Genomic DNA, 20766 nt, shown 5'->3' with positions numbered 1-20766 from the left:
CATTTGTCCCTGTACCTTCATCTGCTGCTGGTGGGGGCACAGATCCTAAGAAGAGAGTATAGTTGTTTGAGGAAATCTACTACTGCTTATCAAAGATAATGTGGGTAACATTTAAGATTATCCACATATTAGAAGTCCACCAATTCCTGTTGGTATGTAACTTTATCATTCCCCTATCTAGGGCCTTATTATCCTTATTGTGTAATAGGGATAATTTAAGACCTATGTTTTAAGACAGCTGAAAATAAGATTAAAAAATAAGGAACATATTTTGGATAACCCGTAGTTAGCGTATTAAATACTTTTCATTTTATTACCATTTTAGATGTGGCACTAAACTAGTTTCGCATTTATTATTTGAAAATGAAATTTAATATATTTAAACTCAATAAAGTAGTGGAAAAATAGAAGTGGAGGTATAGAACTATTTATTAGTAGGTCATAAAGTAACTATAAAAAAATTTTAAACAGAGGACTTTCATAGATAATGATTCAACTCTTGCCCAGTCAGATCTGGCCAATTAAAACAATACACAAATGATTTAGGTTCAAAAAAGAATATGCCAACAAAATATGTTCTTGTGTAGATATTTGTAATATAACATGCCTGAGTTTTGATATTCAGTGCATGCTTTAGTAGTATTAACTAGTGGTAAATATGTTGAATTATTTAAACATCACAACAGTGATACCTGAAGATGTATTGTCCTGTTATATTTGGTGAAACATAAAGCAATTTGGTTCTAAGAACACATCTATTTAATGATCATTTACTATTTTAGTGATTAGTTAAATTTGAAAGGCAGCTGTAGAGTAGAATGAGGACAGCTTTTAGCTAATATGAATTATAGTTTATATTTTTAATGATTGCTAAAAATAGCGGTCATTGGATTTATGTAATTATATTGGCCCATGCCACAAATAAACTAAGGCTTTTGAATATCTCTGGGGGTTAAAAATATTTTTGGTGGGGTGGAGGTGGGATTTCAGTTATATAAGAGCTACAAGTTGATTTTTTCTTATTACCTGGATTTTAATCATATTAATAAATAGATAACTAGATATATTCTAGAACCAGTCAGTGCCTGTTGGGGAACGAATGGGGGAGGGTTCACTCAGCAGTATTCTTCTTTAGTTTGGTCATGAAATGAGGACTGCTTTATGTAAATTGTTCTTTCTGGCGCCAGCTAGCTGTAACTGCAGTCTGGCTGTACTAGGGCAGCAAATAATATGTGTCATGGATTTTCTGTTTGGAATGTATAAGAATGCAGCCTTTTGGACTGAAAGAGCAGAGTTGATGCATTAGAATAGGAATACTGAGACCTGAACAATTGCCAGTGAATATGTGGAATAGTAAGAAGCTATAAGACTTTTAAGTTTCTATTCTGCTTTTACAGATTCATGCCTATTGATACTATTGGGTAATATGTGGGAGGTACCTAACTGCACACAGTTGCTGCAGACCTAATAGTTGGCAGCATAGAAAGCCATACAAAAGAATTCTGATTCTAGGCATCTTCACTTGCAACAGTCCTTTGGAAGATGTATGTTGAGTGTTCTGTGAGCTTCATTGACACGCTGTCTGATGTCTTCTGGCTTTTGTGGCTGATGGGATGTTTGCTGCACAAACTACATAACAGATGTGAACCACTGTTTGAAAGGAATTTTAATATGTAGCCAATCTACTGTATTCCTATTATTATTATTATTTTTAATGAATATGTACCAAAAGAGGAATTCAGGCTCAAAAAGGCTGATCTAGAAATCTGCATTAGCTTTTAATGCTTATACAGATGAACTGAGTAGCAGTGGTTAACAGAAGAGGAAATCTTTTTCACAGTATCAAGCTGCCCACAGGTAAGAGATTCAGGTCCTTTTTCTGTGATAACCCTTCTGCTCCCCTCCCTCCTCAGGCCTTACATCTGTCTCTCACCTTTGGGAAGTTTTTCTTTGTTAGTTTTAGTAATACCAGGATTACTAGATTGTTTAATGTTAATTTTCAGGAGATTCTGAATGTCATATTTGGATTTGATTTTTAAAAAAATATTATTTTCACCTTCTCTAATTTTCCTCGGGTTCGAATTGAAATTAACAGTGGGTGTCATATGTGAACATTACTCATGCATACAATATATTCACATTACATAGAAATCAGTTTTAGGTCTCTCATCATTATAGTCCTGTTACTGTGTTCTCCGTTGTAGTGACACCAACTGGTACATACGGAGCGATGACATTTTGTAACCTTACTAAACTATAAAGTTTTAGTTTAAATGTACCCCTTTGACTTCATCAAAATCAGAATGCTTATGTTTTTACAAGGGGCTCATTGGCATACATTAGATAATGTGTATTTATATATATATATATATATATATATATATATAAAACATGGTCAAGTTTTCTCTACCACCCTCATCGTTTCCATTTCCACATATTTAAATGTATCACCATTTTACAAAGTGAATTTAAGAATTTAAAACTAACATGAGTGTATTAATTAGAAATTCCATTGAATCTAATATTTTATTTCTTAAGGTAGGTGAAAGGTACATAGGCATTTGTTATATTATTCTTTTTTTGTATGTCTGAAAAATTGCATACAAAAAAATCTCATTGAAATAAAAAACTATATAAAATAAAGAATATATAATTGTTACTGTAAAGATATGAAGATTTATATTTATAAAGAAATGCATACTGATATCAGTATGGCCAATGATAAAATATATTACTGATTGATCTAATAATAATTTTAGGGGGATGAGAGTGGGGAGGTGAGGAAGTTGGATGAAATGAAGGATGGTAGTTTAGAGGCTACCACTCTAGTGGTAGTTTAGAGAGGCTAGTTTAGAGAAGTGGAGGAAATGAATTAGATTAGGCAGTTCTCTGCCTTTGCCTTCTGGGAGTTAAATAGCAGGTTCTTTCTGCAAACTGAAAGTGTTAGTTTTAGGTGGGACTTCAGTTCTCTAGATTCTGAAAGGTAGCTCATCATTTGTTACTACTGTGTAGTTGAGTACTTAAAAAAAACTAGAGGCCAGCTGTGATAGAAGGCACACTCATGTTTCAGGGGCATGAACTATTTCCTGTCGCCCTTTGACAATATTGCTTGGGATTTTTAAAATGATTGTTTTAATGTATGTTCTGTTGAAGTATAAAAATGTATGTTTGTGGGTGTATTTCCTCTAAGTAAACAAATTCACTAGGATTGGAGAAATGCTGATAGTAGAAATATATCAATTTCGATTAATGTGCTTGAGGTTGGATGGAAGAATGAGGTTGGATGTGTTCTCCTGGTGTGGAGAGCATGGTTGGGAAATATTTTCAGACTTTTCTTGAGCCATTGTTTAGGAGAATATTGGGCTGGGAAGATGGTGGAAATAGACTGACTGGTTTATATATATAGGTAAAGAGGCAAGGAGTTGTTAGACCAAAAAACAGAGGAATTTATTGATTGGTATTAGAGTTGGGGGTCATGGAAGAGAAAGATGATGGAAAGTAAGACAGAGGAGTATTCTGTCTATAGAGAAATAAACCTAAAAGGAAGCAGGTAAGACAAAAAAATAAAGGCCATGAGCATAAAGATGTGTAATCTTTGAGACTGCTGAGGTTGAGTGTGCGTGATCCAAAAATCTGGGGGATAAAATTTGCATTTTTAGTTTTTGTGTTCCTCTTAGGCAACAAAATTTATTTAGCAAGCAGTGTAGACTTATGAAATCTTCAGAGTGAAATGGGCCTAAGTGATCTAGTAGTTCTAACATCACACTTTGCATGGGAGTCTACTGTTTGGTATTTCTGACAGGTAATTATCTAGTTTCTGCGTCAACCTTTCTAATGACAGAAGAGAGAGGCTCTAATTTCTTAAGGCAGTTCCTTCTTTTGTTGGATATCTGAAAAAAAATTAACATTTGCAGATTTTGAGACAAAATTGGCCTTTCATTGTTTTGTTCCTGCCCTCTACCTTGTGTATGTCTCTTTCTCTGTGTATCTATCTTTTTTACATGACAGATCTGCACTATTTAAAGAAAGCCATTAAAATTCCCTTGTGTTTTCTAGGCTAAATATCTTCTGTTTTCCAACGTTTCCTCATACACTACATTGTTCGAGGTCCTTCTTTAGCCTGGTCATCCTGCTGTTCTTAAAAGTCTCTCTTTATCTGTGATGCTCATAAGTAAATGTATTACTAAAAAATATCCCTTTCCTCTGACTGTGTACTTCTGTTCTGCAGTTTAACTTTGCATTGACATTTTTGGCAGCCTCCTCCCACTGTTGGATTTTACTGAGTTTGCGGTAAGTTAAAATCCCTCAGTCTTTTTCATGTATTCCATTGATAACATTTAATATACTTAAATATTTGAACCAAGAGTATTACCTTATATTTGTAGTTATATTTTCTTCATGATTTCTAGTATTGTTTATTATGCTTTCTTTAGATTCTCCTTGCTATATTTTCCCCCTTTTAGTAGTCTTTTCAAAGAACTGGCCTTTTGGTTTCATTGATTGCTTGCTGTTTTATTGAGTTTCCCATGATAATTTTCCATTTTTATTGTAATTACTTGTTTTGGGTTTATAACTTTTACTAGCATTTTTGAGTTTGTGCTTTTTTATTAATACGTGCATTTAAGGTTTTCTCCAGAGTATCATTTTAGTTGAATTCCCTGGGTTGTATTTTGTTAATACTTTGTCGTTTTTATTATTTTTACCACTGATTTCCTCCTTAATCCAAAGTTGTTTTGTTTTTCTTTTTAATTTATAAGGAGATAACTTTCCCTCTCATTTCATTTTTGTTTATCTAAATGTATTATGTTATGGCCCAAGAATGTGGCCTTGTGGGAATTTTTTTGGGGGGGGTGGTCTTGGAATTTATAATTTCCTTGTCACCACATGCACAGTCAATATTAATGTATGTTGGTTTTGTTCATAAAAAATTCATATTCTGGGTTTTTTGATATACAATTCTATTTATTTTTCTGTTTTTCTAGCATGTTAATTGAGAAATGCATTTTTTAATATTACTTTTGTTTTTATCTGTAGAGTTTAGAAAAAGGTGTGTCTTTGTGGATTTATTAGTCTTTTCCTGAATTTTTAAAAACGTGTTTTTTCTTTATGTTATTCGAAGCGATATTATTTAGATATATCAAAGATAATGTTTCTAGTGGATTGTACCATTTATTAATTAGAAATATCTTTTTTGTCCCATTACTTGATCTTCAATTTGAACTTTTTTTTTTAATATGTTACATATAGGCTTTATATGTATACTTAACTTTTTTTTTTGTATTTTTGGTTAGCATTTGCCTCATGTATCATTTTTCACCTCTTAGTTCTCAACGTTTTATGCTCTTTTAAGGTATGTCTCTTTTTTATAGCACATATTTGATGATATTTATATTTTACCCAGCTTGAAACCTAAGTTATTTTTAGATGATAGTTTTTTTTATTTTTGTGCCATATTCCACAATCTCTAAGTCCATCAACTCCCATTTTGTAATTATCTTGGATTTTGATTCCAGAATATTTGTTTTAAAGATGGTGGGTCCTCAGTTATTTCAGTCTGCCCATGAGTTTTACTTGTTTTATGGAGCATTGCTGTTTCCCTTATCTGAGTTTCTTCCTAGGGCCTTTTGCTGTCTTGAGTCTGTAGTATATCTTTATATAATTATGTTAGCAATAATCTGTTTCCTCAGACTTTGCTCAGAAGTAATACCTTTAGTTTTTCTATCCTTGTTGATTTTCTGGCAATAGGATTCTAGGCTAAAAATAACTTTTCCCCTGAACTTTGGATATTGTTGTTTCTTTTAGCATTCAGTATTGCTGATGACAAGTCTGATGTCAGTTTAATTCTTACTCCTTTGTAGTTAAAAATGATTTTTTAAAAAATTCTAAGATATTAGTATTTATTCATATTGTTTTTCTGAAATCTTAACACAGTATGTCTAAGTGTTAAAAACTTTTTTTTTCTTATTTTAATTTAGTCTGTTTTGGTAATTAGTAGGCCTTTTCTATGGAAAACTTTTTTTTGGGAGGGGGGATCTGTGAATTTTTTTCTTCTCTCCTTTTTTTCTCAGTTCTTTTTTTCTATAAATCCTCTTTGGTGAAAGTTGTTGCTTCTGGGTGTATCCCCTATGCCTCTTTTCTTTCTGTTTTTCCTTTGTATAATCCTTACCCACCCCCCCGACCTTGAATTTTTAATTGATTACACTCATTTTTGTGTTTGAGTTTTCCTATTTTATGTTGAGTAGATGCTGACCCAAGTGATTGTGAAGGAGGTGGTACTTGCTGCTCATGGCATATGCTGGGAATTTGTGTTTTGAATGGTAGCCTTCCTTTCCTGTCTCTTCTGGGTTTGTGTGGGTCACTACCCTTTCCACATTCATAAATGTCACTGCTGCCCTGGTTTAGCATTAGCATTAAAGAGATTGGGGGAAGTGGAATGAGCTTAACTGTTAAGATAAAAATCACATGAATGTGTTTTCATTTTAAAATTGAAACTGATATAGCAAGTCTAAGTGAAAGTCTATATATTCGACTGTCTTCTCCCTAAGTGAACTGCTGTAACTAGTTTGGCATTTATCCTTCCAGACTTTGAAATATCACTTGAGATATTTCAGAGATTATATATTGAGATATATAAATGTTTAGAAATATATTATTTTGCATTTTAAAACATAATTGCATAAAAACTGGAAATACTTATTGACTACTTATATGTCTGAGAACTTTCTACTTACATTCTCATTTAATCCCCATAACATTTTTATGAGGACAGGCATTATAATAGTCTCAATTTCGTAGATGAGGATACTGAGGCAAGGAGAGAATAAGTATCTTGGACAGGTAACTTAACAAGGAAGTGATCATACCATATACAAAGAGGTATGTCTGGCTTCAGTGTTTGTACTGTTAAGTACTGTGAATTCTGTAGCTGCTTGTACACTTAATATTCATGCCTTTAAAAGAGATCTACCACATTCTTTACTTTTCTTAGCGTTCTTTATTCTTTTTTTTTTTTTTTTTGCGGTATGTGGGCCTCTCACTGTTGTGGCCTCTCCCGCTGCGGAGCACAGGCTCCGGATGAGCAGGCCCAGCGCATGGCTCACGGGCCCAGCCATTCCGCGGCATGTGGACCTTCCTGGACCGGGGCATGAATCCGTGTCCCCTGCATCGGCAAGTGGACTCTCAACCACTGCGCCACCAGGGAAGCCCAGTGTTCTTTATTCTTTACTGTGGATGCTGAAGTTTTTTTTTTTTTTTTTTAACTATTAGTGATGGCTGTTAAATTTGATTGTTTGCTAGTACAGTGCAGCAGTAGGTATCCTGATACATTACCTTTTTAAAACATATTATTAGTGTATTTAAGATACATCTCAAAGTGTCTTTGGTGTGTCAAAGTGATGCACAGTTCCTGCTTATTTGCCCCTGAAAATAGTTATGACAGTGAAGTCTTCTACCAGCAGTGTATGGTGCTACTCATTGCTGTACATTATTGCTAACAATAAGTAGTTGCCAATCTGATGTAAAAAAAAAAAAAAAATGTATTTTCTCTTTGTTTTGTCTTTCCCTGATTATTTTGAAGTTGAACATTTTTTCTAACTTATTTTAATGAGTTACTTGTTTGATTCTTTTTTTACTTTTCTTTTGAATTTTTTGTCCTTTTTATTCACTAATAGATGTTCTTTTTTATTCTGGGAACTAATTCCATACCACTACGCTTTTTTTTTTTTTTTTTTAAACTGGGAGCGGCTCCTCTGTCACTGCGGCTGTGCAGTAGACCCGCCTCCCAACCCCGGGCCGCGAGCCCCGGCTATTCGGTGGCGCAGCCTGGAGCTGGCCACCTGCAGCCCACCAGCACGTGCGAGGCACCCTGAGTGCAGTGCCCGGTGTGCACGGAAGATCTGAAGATCTGAAGATCAGCAGATCAGCACTCACAGAAGACAGGGCGAGCAGAGAGGGAAGGAAGGTCCAGCTGGGAAGGGCTGGAGTGCAACCCCACTATGTTTTTTATCTTTCACGTATTTCTCAAAACGTGTGGTTACTTGTAGTACTTTTCTGTGCCTTTGATATTTTTCTACATTGAGTCATATACCCAACATAGTTTTAATATTTCACATATTTTCATAGCTTCATGAATTTTTTTCTTATATGTTAATGTTTTTAGATACCTTTTTTTCTTGCTGTTCTGAATTAAATGTTTTCTTCTTTATATCTTTTTTTGTTTGAGCTCTTACTGCTTTGGTCAGGATTTCTAGAACAATAAATGTGTGAATATAGTATTACACTTTTGTTTTTGCCTTTAGTGGAAATGCCTATGGTGTTTTACTACTAAATGTGAAGTTTCCTGTTGGTTTGAAGTAGCCACTATCAGCTAAAGGAGCAGTCTTTATGTTCTTAATTTTCATTTTTATCAGTAAATGAGTCTTGAAACATATTCAGTGCCTTTTTAGGTTCTGTTGAAAAATGACAGTTAATTTTTAGGTTGTTAATACATTTCTGAATATGCTTAAGTTTTTAATTATTAGAGGTGTTTAAAATGGAAAAACAGTGCAGTTTGGGGTAGAAAATTTCTCATTTAGTATTTAACCAGGCCTACAGGGATAGAGTACTTTGATGAGAATGTATAGTTTTTTGTCTCTGGGCCTTCAAGATCTAGCGTAGGAAGTCTCAGTCATTTTCCTACAGACTGGGGCTATTCTTTGCACAGTATGTTATTGAGTCAGTTGTTATGCCATTAACAGTGAGGTGGCTAATCACATTTCTTCTGTTCTCCAGTAGAATAGCTTCAGACTCTTTATTCCAACATTTAAAAGATGATAAAAAATTTCCTAGAGAAATATAACAAATATTTGAAAATACCAAAATAAGGTCTTTGATTCTGAATTTGTGAACCCTTGAAAAGAGCTTGGTGGTATATTGCATTTATCATTGTATTTCTTTGGGCTTTTTTTTTATCCCCCACCTCCTTTTTTTTTCCCCTTTCTTTCCTTTCTTCTTTTTTAAATTCTGGAGGCTCTAGGCTCAGTTAAATATTTTAATGTGGCAGACAGCCAGATTTCCAGTAGCCCTGAACTCAGCATGTTGCTGTTTCTAAGCAACTACTTGTGAAGTCTTGTGGATGTAACTAACTGAATTATAAATAGGGTTATGAGCAGAAGTGCAATTGAAATTGAGATTGGTAAGAAAGGCATACTCTTTTTTTCCCTCCCATTTAAATTTGAGTTATTCTTTATGCAGAGTCAGTTTTTAGAAATCTGGCTCATAAAACTTGGGTGTACTAACCCTATCAGGAAGACAGTAAGGGCTTTGTAGAGGTTTTTTTGTAATCACACATCTGAAAGCCTTTTTTTGATTATTAGGATTGAATAGTCTATACTGGACAGATGGCAGTTAGTGGAAAATAGAGTACTTCTCCTAAGTTTCATGGTCATTCATGTGGAAAGATGACCACACATAGTATTACTGCCTATATTTTTTTCCCACATTTATGTTAAAATCTACATGTTGTAACACTTAAATTTTGGCTATATTTTTATACTTTTAATCACATTGTTTCTTTAGTGTCTTAAAAATTGTCCTTTAATAGTGACCATATAGACATTTGATAAATGCATGAATACACCAAGCTATCTTCGCCATTTCTCAGTAGAGCAGTGGACTTTAGAGTGGAATTTATTAAAATTTTATTTAAGAATCAAAATATAAGTATTCTCTCAGGTCTTCTAATTTGTTTTCCATTTATTCCAGATGGAAAACTTTAGACCTAAAGATTTTAAATGATTTGCCTAACCCAAATCTCTCCAATCTGCGTTTTTTCTGCGTTATTCTCTTACTGATACAGATCTAACAGCTTTTTTTTTTTGCATTCATGTTTCATCAGTTTATACGAAGTTTAATTGTATTCTGTAATTTAAATTAGAAACATACAACTGAATTCGGTAACAAGCACAACTAATATGAACAGATTTAGATGAGAGTAGAAGAACATGAGATCTCAGTATGCTTGTGGTTATCAATTGTATGTTCATAGAATGTGTGGAAAACATCAGCTCATTTGGTCTGATGGTTAAGAGGAGAGAGACTAAGAGAGTTTCCAAAGTATAGTGTTTTTTGGTCAGATCTGCAGATTTTTTTAGGTTCTGAAAGAGGAAACAAAGTGATAATCCTTGGTTTTGGGTAAAGGAACTCTGCATTTTCTTAAAATACATCACAAACTTTTGATAGTAGCTTCTGATAGCCCAACCTGTATTAACTCAGCTTTTTAGGAACATTTGCCTGAAGCAAATAGATTATATTCTCACGTATTGTTTGCCAGAAAGATTTCAGACTAGGAACATAATTTTTCTTTTTTTGCTCCCTGTGGGGGGTGGGGGTGGGTGCTGGTCCATTCTGAGTTGTATGCCCAGGAGAGATCTTGTTATCAAAAGCATAACTTTTTTTTCCTGAAATTCTAACTGAAGAAAGATACAGGTTTGCAGATAAGATCAGCTCAAAAAGTTGTGGTAAATAGAATTTTAGTTAGAGCTGCAAAGGGATAATATACTAGCAATATTGCTTTGCTACAGAAGAGAAAAATTATAGGTACATAGAAGAATTTGAGTTTCCTCTGGGATATGAAAGAAGATTAGGTTTCTTCTTTTAGTTTAGTTATATTTGTTATTAAAGTTAGACTTCTGTACCCATAGGCTAGGGCCACAAGAACATCTGGTTCTCAGCTGACATTTTAAATTCCTGTGGGTTGTTGGAGGGGAGGGTCTACAGATGGGGCAGAGAATGGAGAGATGGAGGGTGATGTTTCTGGAACACATCTAAACTTGTCCAGGGCATTTTAGTTGCTGTACTAATTTTTAACACTAAGGTGCCATTGATTATTCAATCCCCCCCAAAATTCCTATTGGTGTGTGATAAAATGTTTACTTTGAATAATATTCTGCAAACCTCATGCTTTTTCTGTTCTCTTGAAATGAAACTGGCTAGTGTAAGTAAAAATAAAAAGTATTATAACTGCTTTAAATAATACCTAAGAAAATATGAAGTGCTGAGATGTATATCTAAAGGGATATTTGACTTACATATCTGGAATTATAAAATACTTTTTCCCACTTGTTGTGCCTTGTTATCAAATTTTGACCCATTTGTTATATTCTCCCCCACTAATTGTAACTCATAGGTTAATTCATACTGCTTTCCTTTGTGATGAAGATCATAGTTTATTTGTTCAGATAAGTAAACAAGATCTATGTACATATAATATTTAAGTTATCTTAAAGATGTGAATACAGTTGTAGTTAGATCTGTATATCCAAGTCACGTGAATACAACGTTAAGAAAAGTGAAGACAATAAGCTGTTACTTTTCATTCAGACGAATGTTTAAAATAATAGTATTTATGTTTTTAAAAAGGCATGGTTAAACTTAATTTTAAAATCTACCTATCTTTAAATGTCTAGATTAAAAGGATATACTGCTCAATAGATTGCTCATTTGATGTTTCTTCATCCTTCACAGGAGCTCTTTTTGTTACTTAAAACTGTTCTGCGTTCTTATATGTTTTAGAGACATTGTTTCTAAGCTTTATTAAAATAAGTCCTTTACATGTAATTTTCATAATGAACTTTTTAAGACTTTCCTAGTATCAAATATATGAATTCATTTTTTGACCAAAGAAAACATTTTAAAGTTAATTTACTACATCACTAAAACATACTGATGGAGGGTTTGATGTAAGAAATGTATAGAACATGAAATTTGATAAATAGCATTTGTTTTAATATGGTTTGATTGTCTAACCAGCCTTTCATTTCAGCAGCTATAATTTAAATTTTTGAAATTAAAAAGTTCTTTTTCCTTTTCTCTTTACTTTCTTTTTATTTATTTTTAAATTTGGTCATTCCTCAGTAGCCCATAATCTTCATAGTTATTACATTAGACTGCACATTGTTTGCCATCTTTAGGAATTAAAATTTCTCCAAAGTAAATTTGTTATGTACGAGGAAACATGCATACTAAGCATACTTAGGTTGGAAAGTTAGAATGATGAAAAACATTCTTGTATTTGGGTGACAGAATAAGAAAAGTCAAGTGTTGTCAACTTTAATATTATCCCACATTAGACAAAATTGAAAAACCAAAGATAGCAGTATTTTACAGATTATATATTTACCTGTTTAACTTTTACTTGACATATACAATAAGATGGTTTGTTTTCCTCACTGACAGGAATTGTTTTAGTTTGATTGAGGAAACAATTATTGAATGTCTACCATATGGAAGACACTACTGTATGTTGGAACAAGTTTGTGTCAAAAATAAATAAGGCATAATCCCCACCCTATTTAGAGATCTGCTTTGATAAATTATTTAATCTTTGTATTTTTAATACACAGTAAATAGTCTTTTACCCTTAAGTAAGATTCTCAAATGATTGCAGGGGAAAAGTGATAGGAAAAAATGCAGTGGTGTTCAGATTTGAGAGATTTTTAGAGGTTTAGAGATGTAAGAACTATGATTAAAGTGCTTAATTTTTCTCCTGACAAAAGAATGCTTAAATATATATGTACATGCACACACATATGTATATAAGTAAAATAATATGGATAATGGCATGTAACTTGAAAGTGGCCCATTAATTTAGCTTAGCATTCATTTTTCTTTAACTGCCACTTAGTAAGAGAAAGTTGCAAGTTTAATATTCTAGATGATGAAATGCAAGGTGCATCTTTTTTCCCCAAGAAAGTAAAGGTTTTTTGCTGGTGGTTTTGCTCTTATAGTCACATCTATTCTGGGATTCATACTAGCATATTGTTTCTATTTTTAGGCTGTTGCCGGGCAGATTAAAAATTTCTCCCCTTATGATTGCCCAATTTCTAGCTTTCTGATTGGTTACATGAACCTGCTTTCTTTAGCCAACCACAGTGACTATGCAAATTGTATTTCAGTTTCTGTTGCAGTGAGAGAACTGATAAGATGGCTGCAGGGGTTTTCCTTTGGGGTATGTTTATTATTTTAGAGGATTTTCATCATTATGTAGTAATAAGCAAAAGTAGATTTCTTTCAAAACGGTATTTTAGTTTTTGAAATGTAAAATCAACTATCTAAACAAGATTTATGAGCCTTGAAAAATGTCTCTCATGTCAGATTAGATTAATTTTAATGGTGCTATGTATTGCACCCTGTCAGAGGCAGCATTTTGTGTAAGTAGGCATATGTTACTTTTTGTTAGTAAATAAGCATTCTGACTCCTCAAAGGAAGGTTGACCTTTGTATGTAAACCTGCTGTATTTGAACATGCCAGCATGTTAGTTTGCAATTCTGTCAGAAGTATTCTAGATTACTACCTTTGCTTTATAAAGAATAATTTAGTTTTTTCGCTTAAGAATTATTTTTGATTTTAGTTGTATGTATATAGCCTATTATTCTTTTAGTCAGTATTTACTAAGTGTATACTATATGCCAGACACTGTGTAGCTCATAAATATTATTCCAGGTTACTTACTTTATTTTTTGTTCTTTCGTTAAATGACCTCTGAAGTACGTCATAATGATACCAGCATATTTTAAGATGTTTTCTGACAACGAAGCTTGGGCACTTAAAATGTATTAATCTTATACTAAATACATGATGAGATGTGCCAAAGTGTTTCATTAAACATAGGTATTTCAGTCAATTTATACTAATTATTTCTTTTTTTAAAAAACTGAAGTATAGTTGACTTACAATTTTATATATTTCAGGTATAAAACATTCGATATTATATGTTGCACACCAAAGTTATTACAATATTATTGACTGTATTCTCTGTGCTGTGACATTACTTCCCTGTGACTTACTTATTTTATAACTTGTAGTTTGTACCTCTTGATCCCTTTCACCTGTTTTACCCATCCCCCCATTACCTCCCCTAATAATTATTTCTAGAAAGATACATGTAAAGTACTGGTAAATACAGTGGCAAGACACTTCATATTGAATAAAGACAGTATTGATAAAATGTGACAAAGCTTTATGTAACTCCAGAAAGTTCAGTAAGTATACCTCATTTATAAATATTATCATTAATTACGTGTAAGGCCTTTTGATTATAGTGCCAGTTTATAATAAAAGGGAATGCTCCTGCTTCACTTAAGACTTCCTAGTCCTTTTGGTAAAGATGGTTAATTGCATTTTCCGTGTGTGGAAGACTTTATTCGTATATGTACCTGGAGTGTTCATTTGCACCATGCTCAGTACTGTTTTTGTTGATAAAATTTGTTTTGTTCGTTTATCTTATATGAGTATCTCATGCCCATTATTACCATCCTGTGAGATAAACATCATAGAATTATGTCCCATTTAGGAAAGGGAAAAAAAGTAATTGGCTTATCTAAGATGAACACGTGGAGAACAAGATTGCTGTTATTTTCTGTATATTGCCCTTTATCACTAGTATAATTACACGTATACTTGTTGGCCTAGAAATGTAAATTCCCTAAAGTAGGAACCGGTACTCAGTTCTTTTGGTATAGTTGTTTTGTCCATCATGAAAGTGTGACTCAGTAAAAGTCATAGGTTAAAAATAAATGAAAAAATACTCAACTCTAGTTTGCTATTTTAAAAAAACAGGTTTATTGAGATGTAATTCACATACCATACAATTCACCCGTTTAAAGTATATAACTCAGTGGTTTTTGAAATATTCATACACTTGTGCAACCATCACCACAATTAATTTTAGAACATTTTTATTACATTATAAAGAAATCCTGTACGCTTTAGCAGCCATTCCTCATTTCTTCCCCAACCCTCAACCCTAGCCAAGGCTTTGCCTTGAATCAGTAGATCAGTTTCGAGAGTAGTGACATGTTAATATTAAGACTTTTGATTCAAGAGGTTAAGTTATCTCTCTGCTTATTTAGGTCTTCTTTAATTTCTTCAATGTTTTGTAGTTTTTTAGAGTATTAAGTTTTGTACATTTTATTAAATTTATTATTTTTGATGCTATTGTAAATGGAATTGTTTTCTTAATTTCATTCTTAAATTGTTCATTGCAAGTATATACAAATACAACAGATTTTTATATTTTATTTATTTTTTTTGTGGTATGCGGGCCTCTCACTGCTGTGGCCTCTCCCGTTGCGGAGCACAGGCTCCGGACGCGCAGGCTCAGCGGCCACGGCTCACGGGCCCAGCCGCTCCGCGGCATGTGGGATCTTCCCAGACTGGGGCACGAACCTGTGTCCCTTGCATCGGCAGGTGGACTCTCAACCACTGCACCACCAGGGAAGCCCTACAACAGATTTTTTAATATCTTGATCTTATATCTTGCAACCTTCTAGACTCATTTACTGGTTCTAATACAATTTTTAGTGGATTCCTTAGGATTTTCTATGTACAGGATTTTATCATCTGCAAGTTGAGGTACTTTCACTTTTTTGTTTTCAAGGTGCATGACCTTTATTTCGTTTTCTTGCCTAATTGTCCTGGCTAGAACCTCTAGTCAGTGCCAAATAGAAGCGGTAAGAGCAGACATTTTGTCTTGTTTTTGATCTTAGGGTGAAGGCTTTCTGTCTTTCACTATCAAGTATGATGTTAGCTGTGGGTTTTTCTTAGATGCTCTGTATCAGATTGAGGAAACTCTCTGGTTTGTTGAGTGAGTTCTGTTGTTATTTGCTTGGGTGACTTAATGAAAAGTTACTTTTAAAAAGATACTTGAATGTTTAAGAACCTCTTGGTAATCCTGTTGGAGCTAATATATGAACCAGTCTGCAGGGTGGTTAAATTGAGTGTGTACTGTCAGAACTCATTTACTGTGTGGATGGGCCTTAGCAATTCTATCAAATGACTCTTCCATTTCAAAGAGATAGAGAAGAAAATTGTGGCAAATACAGTATAGTTTATCGCTTAGCATTTTGAACGCTAGAACACTCCCTGGTTGCAAAATTTAAAGGATGAAATGCATAAGAAATGTTCATATGCAATGGAGACAACTCCATGCTGAAATTGGGTGTCTGTTGACCTTATTAAGTTAATTATTATCTGTGTAATGAGATGAATGATAGCAGCGTGGTTACTGATGTATTAATTCAGATGTAAAGTTGAATTTGTATAACTTGTCACATAAATAAATGGGAAAAGAATATGCCTTGGTTTAGGGCTTGACATATAATTACCCCTTGATAAATGTCAGTTCCTTTTATCCCTTTAAGGTGTGTTGTTTCATTAATGAAAAGGGGAATTTATAGAAAAAGTATAAGGTATGCCTGGGACTAATAAACATCAAATTCAAGAGTATGCTTATCTTTGTGTTAAGGAGTTGGGGATGGGGAAGGAGGAGCATGCTATCTGGTAGTGTTACACAGAGGGCTTTGTATTTAATTTATCTGGATAATGTATACACATGTGTTCATTATATCAGACTTTATATCTTGCATGTTCACTGTATTTCATAATGAAAAATTAATTATAAAAGAGCATCAGTATAGCTAGACATTAGTAAAATAATACAAAATTTGAGCTAGAATCAAACTTAGCACCCATCTGGTCTAACGTCAGTTTTACAGTTGAGCGACGTGAAATCTAGAGAGTTTGGGTGATTTATCCTATGACAACTGTTATGGTAATGCTGGAACATGGAGTAGATTCAGTTTTGTTAGTTTAGAAATCTTTGTTGTGCTAAGCTTTTATAATTATGTATTTTTGAGGTGTGGTAGATTATATAGCTCACTGTTATTCTTGTTCTGGTAAGATTATATATCCCTGCCTTTGCCATGTGACATGAAGTCTTTCCCCATGAGAGCTTTTTTCTTCTCTACCCTCTTAATGTCTAACTTGGCTTTAGCCAAATGGAATGTGAGTGAAAGTAGTGCTATGTCTAAGAAAGTAAGTACTATGTCTAAGAAAAAGCTTTAAAACCATTGTATACTGTATGGTTCTGTCATTGTGGATTTTCTCTCTGCCACAAGACCTAGAATTGCAGGGGGTGGGGGAACAGTTGCTGCTCCTTCAGCCTATGACTTAGAATGAAGAAGAATCTTAGTTATTAGCCAATAAAAATTTTTTTTTCATACTGCATTATCACCTAGTGAAAGCTGACTGACACAGAAAGTAAGCTCTCCGTTCTTTCAACTTAGGTTGGGTCAATAAGAAAAGTAAAAGCTATTTCCTGGCATTTGAAGGATTTACATCTTTCAACTTGTCCTAAATCATTTTGGGTGTTGTAATTCAGCCAGATAAAGTGTGAAAAATTTTGGACAAGTGGTTCTTAAATTCCTGAGGAAATAAAATACATGGCCTTCTGTAACTTTACTCATTGCTGGTGGAATTTGGTGAGTGAGATAAGCTAGTGGGTAGGGCTCTGATGGATAACTGGCTAATTTTCTAAGGGGGTGTAATTTGGTAAGTGTGTTCTAAAATTGCATTTGTTGGATCAGGTCAATTAATTTGACTTTGCCTATATAACAGAATGATCCCCAGAATGCACTTGGAGAAGTGATTTTAAGGTATCTTGCATTTTTTCATGTAGACTACCTTAGAATTTCTCAAAAGATCAATATCAGTGAATGCAACAAGTTAGACTGTAGTGACCATTCTGGTTTGATGTGCATAACCAATATTGATTTGCTCGTGCTTTGTCCAAGGAATTGTTGGTAAAGCAAACTCCCTGTTTCCTAGGGGATATTCCATTACATATTTTTATATCATTAGCTTGATGACAGGCAGAAGGGGTTGTTTGTTGTGTCAAATATTATGAACATTCAATACTTTACTGAATTTGTGAGTATTAGGTAAGGAACAGATTTCACCAATTAATGTTTTTTAAAGTGTGGTAGGATAGCTATTGACAGTGTTTTTATGCATGTGAGAGAAGAACCATAGCATAGTAGAAATGAAGAATTGTGAACTATAAGGGACTCTGGATCCTCAAGTAAATATTGCCAGTGCTTTGTGAGTGGCTGGGAGAGAGAAGTTTGGAAACAAGATGAAAATCTTTGCGGGATTTTTAACAGAAGTAGTGATTTTGTTTCACTACAGTTTTAGAAAAATAATTATTGACAGAGATGACAAGATATCCAGTATTTAAGAGAAAAATTTAGGAAGTCTGTATACTAAATTTGAGCAGATAAGTATCAAGAGGACGAATCACTGCACTAGCAGTTTCACCAGTCTTCATTAATGGGCAGTAAACACACGCAGATTATTAACATTTGCTGTGCAACACACTGATTATTCTTTATGGTTTTATTGCCAGGACTATTGCAGAATTCTCAAGTAAAATTTAGGAGTGCAAAGTAAAATCACACAGCTCTCAACTGACAGTGGGATTCTCAAAGAACTCAGTAGCAGAGCCTCTACAGAGGCTAGGAATCCTCAGCATAAAGTGATTCTTTAGGAGTAAGCCATTATTAGTCAAGCCTATTGACTAATATTTATTTAAGCCATTTAACAAACTCAGATCTGAATAAAAATTATTTTCAGCACCCCATTATTCAGAATAATGTTATACTAATGTCAGTTAACAGCATGAATTTAATTGGAGTAACTGTGTCAAAGATAGAAGTGTCAAGTCCACTTAAGTAGCTTTGCTTAACATTTTGAAAATTTTTGCTAAAGTTTTATTTTTAAATACACTTCATCAAGTATCCATACTTTGAATTAACATAGTGTTTATGTGTGTGCGCGCGTTTTGATCCAACAGTCCTGGTACATTGTTAGTTAAGGCAGTTCTTGGAAAGCAGTAGTATAGATCCTTGTTTATTTACTCAGAAAAACCCCACCATAGTCCTGTTATTGAAGCAAAGAATCTGGGGGTATATTACGAATATGTGTCAGTTTCATCATTCACCTTTAATTTCACACCGTTTGGATTCTTGGTAGAGCACTTGCCCTCATCTGCTTCCCTTGTTGCCGGGCAAGGTACGTGATGCTGATGTCTGATTGGTTTAGGCAACTACGGCTTTGAGCCAATCAGACAGTGAATTTCAGTTCTCTCACAGGACTGAAGCATTCAAGCAGCTGCTGATTTATTTTTCCTATGGGGAGACTATATAAACTAAGAGTATGGCTGCAGCAAGCTCCCTCTTGGGTGTGTTTGAAAAATTACAGGGTTTATCTGTAATTGAAGGAGAAAAACGTGAGGTTTATTTAAAAAACTTGTTTATTACTAAGAAAATTTTATAGGTAGTAAATTTGAGAAAAAAATTCTGATGACAGATTTCCTATTTTTATTTTATAATTTTACATTTAAAGGACTGTAGAATGATGTAATATAGGAAAAATTTGCCTTTAGTTTACATGAGTATTTACTATGTAATATACACATTTGCTTTATTTCTTCAAAAGGGGAGAGCTCATAACCTTTTTGTAACCTGCTGCCAAGGGCAGTTAAGGAGAAAATAATGTAGTAATTGTACTTACAACACTTAATACAGGTTATCAAGAATCACATTTTAATTTCATTAGATGAATCAAACTAAATCAGTTCAGTGCAGTAGACAACAAAACACTTTATAATGCTATCCATAGTAAACCTTTTTTGGGTCCAGAACACAATTAATTTTTGGAATTGGAAATCTGTAACAATAGAGGTAGGTGAGTGTGAAAATAATCTTGTTAGTTGTTTGGATTTAAGGTTTTGCTGGATTTTTAGTATAAATGTTTTATAAACATTAAGGACTATGGAATTTTAAAAAGAAATTTACATTTGAATTTTGCAGATTCTAACCCATTGTGTAGAAAAGTATGTTCTTGTTATGCATTGTCCATGTTTGACTGATTCCCCAGGTAGGGAATGGATTTATATTTCTGGAAACATTCTTTAAATGAAAATAAATAAGATTTATACCTTTTATCTTATTTTAATTTATTTATATGATATATTTAATATATATTATGGACTTAGAATTCTTTGCAATTATGTTCTAGATTACTTTTATCAGACAAAGAACCTCACTGAAGTGTTGTGAATCCAGGTTTTAACTATGTTTTTCTGACCTTATTGTCTGTCTCCTGTTGCTGGGCAGGAATCAGAATGCTGGCTACTGATTGGCTGAGTTTGTGACCAGCTCTTGAATAGCCACTTAAATTCTTGAGCTTTTTGAGCAGGCAGATTGTAGGCTAAGACATTGCAGCTTTTGGTAATACTTCTCTTTGTTGTTTCATAGCTATAATCTCTTTGCTAGAAAGAAGAGTGTGAAGGGAGTGGGTGGAGGGGGATGAAGCAGAATAGAAAATAATGGTTTCACTTAAAGAAGAAGAGGCTCATTGGGCTTTACTTAAAAATAATTTACACAAATTTCAAAAAAAAATTCCAAGCCATAGAGACTTATTTGCAGGTAACACATCCTTCTTGGTTATTTAAATATAAATTCCTTAAGTAAAGGTGAAATCCTTGTTAATGCTGTAGAAAAAGATTCTTTTTTTTTATAGTGATAGTATTTCCCTAGAGTTCTTGAATCTGAATATATAGAGTAAGGACCTAAAAGCACTTTTTTCTTACTGTCTTTCTCATGAAAAAATGTTTTCAGGAGAAAGTAGTTCATCACGTTTTACACATTTACTTCTAGATATGGCAGACATTTTCTGCTGTAAAATATAAATGCTTTTTCCTGTGAAAATAAATTACAGTCTTGTGAGAGCTTCATGATTCTAGTGTTGCCACCTAAAAAAGTAGTATTTCTTTTGTCAAATAGTTTTGTGAATGGCGTCTCAGTTCCAGATGATAGTATTTAAAATGATCTTTAGAAATGTTTTGTTCCGGTACTACAGTCATGGAGACTTGTTTTCAGGTAAACACT

General features: G+C 33.6%; 1 protein-coding gene across 3 annotated transcripts in view; it reads left to right on the top strand.

The window, feature by feature from the left end:
* Positions 1-20766, top strand: part of ATF7IP (activating transcription factor 7 interacting protein) — a 127483-nt gene that overhangs the window by 24830 nt on the left and 81887 nt on the right. The window contains exon 1 of one of the 3 annotated variants that reach the window (XM_060306139.2): positions 12948-12985. The exons of the other annotated variants lie outside the window; for them this stretch is intronic. The gene's annotated coding sequence lies outside the window, so the exon portion shown is untranslated. Of the gene's footprint in view, positions 1-12947; positions 12986-20766 lie in introns of those variants that run through there. 3 annotated transcript variants of the gene reach the window in all.

Source organism: Globicephala melas, chromosome 10, assembly GCF_963455315.2.
Source record: "Globicephala melas chromosome 10, mGloMel1.2, whole genome shotgun sequence".
Lineage (NCBI taxonomy): Eukaryota > Metazoa > Chordata > Mammalia > Artiodactyla > Delphinidae > Globicephala > Globicephala melas.
This window is presented reverse-complemented; position numbering and strand designations above follow the sequence as displayed.